This window comes from Arachis ipaensis, chromosome B04 (genome assembly GCF_000816755.2).
Source record: "Arachis ipaensis cultivar K30076 chromosome B04, Araip1.1, whole genome shotgun sequence".
NCBI classification, from domain to species: Eukaryota; Viridiplantae; Streptophyta; class Magnoliopsida; order Fabales; family Fabaceae; genus Arachis; species Arachis ipaensis.
In genome coordinates this window covers 1,657,148-1,661,305 of record NC_029788.2, presented here as the reverse complement: position 1 = coordinate 1,661,305, position 4,158 = coordinate 1,657,148, and the positions used below count along the sequence as shown (strand labels likewise).

The following is a 4,158-nucleotide window of genomic DNA, read 5'->3' as shown; positions in this document are numbered from 1 at the left end:
AGAGCTTTTTCTTTTGTTGTTGAAAGGGTAGAGTTTTAATAGGCTAAGGAATGACTCAGACTTATATGTAGAAGAATGCTTGGGTCACAATTAATGGAACTAGATGAAGATTTGTTGGACCCTTCTTTTAAGTCTTGGGCCAAGTTAGAATGCCTAGTATGTGGACATGAGTCATGACTCATGAGGCTATGAAAATTTACATAATTCTTATAATTTTCATTACCAATGGTTAATGATTATTATTGAAATTATGATGGTAATTTTTTAAACAAATAAAATTAATATTTTATTTATCAATAAATATAATTTTAAAAGAATTTTGGGGCACCGGATTCGATGGTCCCAAAACATTTGAATTATTAAATTGTCCCATTACAAAATATATTTTTTAAGTTTTTTAATAACGGCTAAATAGTTCTTATTTAATTTTAATTACAAATTAATTTTTTATATATTATTTAATTATAAAATCTATTTTTTATTTTATAAATTATTATTTTATCATACATCTATCATATTTATTAATAATAAAAATAAAAACAATAACGAATTAGATCTTCCATTAATCATAATAATCTTTTTGACTATCCTAATTGATTAAAATTTTATCTTTGATTCGTATGGATTATGAAATCGTGTTTCTTAAAAAATCAATCGATTGTATTCACAAAACAATCGATTGAATTTCAAGTTTTTCATAATTCAATCTATTGGAATTCAGGTTTCCACAAAACAATCGATTGAATGTTGGACGATAGTATGGTTTTTTCAAATATCAATCGATTGTAACTTTTACACAATCGATTGAACGATGCTTAGAATGTGGGTTTTTTCTAATTCAATTGATTGTTTATATTACCAATCGATTGAAGGCTTCAAAACAATATGAGGTCTCAATTCAATCGATTGGTTGTTTAAGTCTTCAAAGTAATATGAATTTTCACAATTCAATCGATCGGTTGTGTTATCCAATCAATTGAATTGTACATTACGTTATATGTTATGCCGTTCTTAATTTTTCTGCTCGTGTTTATAAATTATTATTTTATTATTCATCTATCTTATCTTTAAAATTTTAGTCAGGTAGATGCAGAACTTTCATCCTCAACCCTAGCTCTCTTTGCGTTTTTAGTTCTGGCCATTTTGGAGATATTGGTTCGGTGGGTTTTGTAGGGATTTGAATGAGGATTAATAATATGTATATAATTTGGAATGGGTGTTGATGAGATTGGAGAAGATGAAGAGAGAAGCTTTCTAGATTTAGAAAGAGAAGAGAGGTTATGCAGAAATTGAGTTGTTATATTAAAAAAAAAGAGGAATACCAATCGATTGAATGTAAAAAAAAATCTTATTCACGGTACATTTCAATCAATTATATTATCAAATCAATGGATTGAATTCGAAGATACCATTAATCACGTAAAAATTTCAATCGATTGAGTTGTGAGACCTCATATTGCTTTGAAGATTTCAATCGATTGGATAACACGAACAATCGATTGAATAAGAAAAAGCCCACATGTCTTGCAAAATTTAATCCATTGTATATCAATTCCAATCGATTGAATTATGAAAAATCTAAAATTCAATCGATTGTTTTGTGAATTCAATCGATTGATTTTCTAAGAAATACGATTTCACAACCCTATACGGATATAACGGATCAAAGATAAAATTTTAATCGATTAGGATCACTAAAAAAACGATTAATGAAAGATCTAATTCGTTATTATTTTTGTTTTTTATTATTAATGTACATGATAGATAAGTGATAAAATAATAATTTATAAAATAAAAAATAGATTTTATAATTAAATAATATATAAAGAATTAATTTATAATTAAAATTAGATAAAGACTATTTATCACTTATTAAAAAACTTAAAAAAATGTTTTATTATGGGATCATTTAATGGTCCAAACATTTTGGTACCGTCAAATCTTTGGCTGAAAAACGGCTGTAAAGAACTACAGACAAAAGAAGTAATTGTGAAATTAAAAAAAAAAAGACAGAATTAAATAAAAGAAAAAAAATGAAATAAAAAGAAAAAGTGAATTAGGGCTTCTTTCACGCATGGTTCTTTATGGCTGCATCCATTATTTTACTCAGACGAAGACGCGACCTTTGAAGATGAAGCAATATAAATTACAATTGTTTCAATTGAATTAGATCAAAATATAATTTTAAATTAATATAATACACATAACATGAAAAATAAAATTAAACCCATATGATTTAAATTAATTTATATGTATTTTATTTTTTTGTTTGATCCAAACTTATTGCAAACATCATATCTCCTTTACACTAGCAACAAGTATTTAGTTTACTCCATGTATCTCGTTTGTAGACATGAGTAATTAATTCCTTATTATACGTGTATATTTATTTTATTGTTAGTGTAATTAAAATATATAATAATAAAGTGTAAAAATATTATTTTTTGTAGAATTATATATATTGATAAATAAAATATATTTTTTATTTATATAAAATTAAAATCATAATTTTTACAGATAAAAAATATAATGAACAAGTTACTATATTATGATATTTTATATATGTTTTATTAATTTTTTTATTTTTTAAAATGTTTTTAATTACTTAATTTTTGCTATAACAAGAACATGAAAAATAAGATACTATTTACCAATCAATGATAATTCCATTAAAATTACAAAAGAGAAAAAGATGTGTCATATACTTGTGAGCGGAGTTAAACCCTAAAATGATTCCAGAGATTGGTGTCGTATACTAAAATTGTTCCTGAGATTTCAATTGTACCAATTATGTCCTTGAGATTGACAAAAATGCACCATATTAATCCTTGACCTATTTTCTATTAACGACGTGATGACATGGCTTGATAACGTAGCCCGTTAGTGACACGTGTCACTCCATGATTTGGCCACGTGTAATGGTATGGTGATGATGTGTTGACCAGTGACATGTGGCATACTGATGTGGATAGTTGTGCCACGTATCACAACCGTATTCGTCCACATGTTATTCATTATGCCATCATTATAGATGTACCAAATTAGTCCCTTAATTTGCATTAAGTGAGTCATTTTAGTCCCTAAAATTGAATGTTGTGCATCAGACTAATCCTTTCACCAGTTTTTTCTCATTTTTTTAAAAAATTTAAAATTTTTAATATCTTAAATACACTAATTTCAATTCTATTTTTTACGTATTGTTTAAATACAAGGCCCGCATGATGGCCTTCTAGAACAGGTCATCTCCTCCGTAGTAATAGTCGGAGTTGTCATGGTGCTACTAAGCTCCTTTGTCAAATAGATTTTGGGCTGGACTATATGTATCTGGACCCAGGTATGCACAATAACTTGCAATATAAACAGTCAGATGCAGCATATTAAGAGACATATGATTTAACTGAGCTAGGCCTCAGCTGCACCAAGTGTTAAATATAAACCCTTAAGCGTTGTGTGAACGAGTGTGTAGTGTGGGTATGTTGTGATACCTAAAATTGGAGGTTGTCCAATTTACTTGACAAAAAAAAAAAGAAAACAGAGGTATAGAGGAAAATGCGACCGAATCATGGTCCGCTGGCTGATCCATGAGATTCGTTAAAACAAATAAAACTTACACTAATTGGTAATTGCCCTTTTGTACCTGTTATATGCATGGAGGGCAGATGATAGACATAGATATAGATACACCGCATCTAAAATTGGGAGGCATGGTGCCCCACACGTAATTGGGGCACGGCAGTCAACATAACTTTCTTACTATCATACAAAAGTACAAATTAAGATCGGTCCGTGAATGAAATTCCAATTCCCACTCTGATTACAAAAGTCTAAAATTGAACTAACTTTAACAATTCCCAACGCAGTCACGGGTCTGCGTACGTAACCCAGAACCACATACGCAATAATACAAACAAGCAGACAAAACTAAACGAAAACCTTTTTGCATGCCAGCCCATCGCAAGCACTACTTAGGTTAACACACGACTTGAAGAACAACCATTAAAAAAAAAAAGACTTCGTAAAATTATGAGCAATAACCTCTCATTCTTGTTGTTAATACCTTATTCAATGCCAAAGTGACGCCACTCCTGCAAAAATAGCCATAATTAAATTCATATTGAAGTCACACCATGAGATAATGACTTGGGAGGGAATATTATA

The 4,158-nt window shown here is 28.8% G+C and overlaps 1 protein-coding gene across 3 annotated transcripts in view; it reads right to left on the bottom strand.

The window, feature by feature from the left end:
- Positions 3,696–4,158, bottom strand: part of LOC107638297 (36.4 kDa proline-rich protein) — a 3,068-nt gene continuing 2,605 nt past the window's right edge. For all 3 annotated transcript variants that reach the window (XM_016341508.2, XM_016341509.2, XM_021120371.1), the window contains one exon: positions 3,696–4,085. The gene's annotated coding sequence lies outside the window, so the exon portion shown is untranslated. The remainder of the gene's footprint in view (positions 4,086–4,158) is intronic.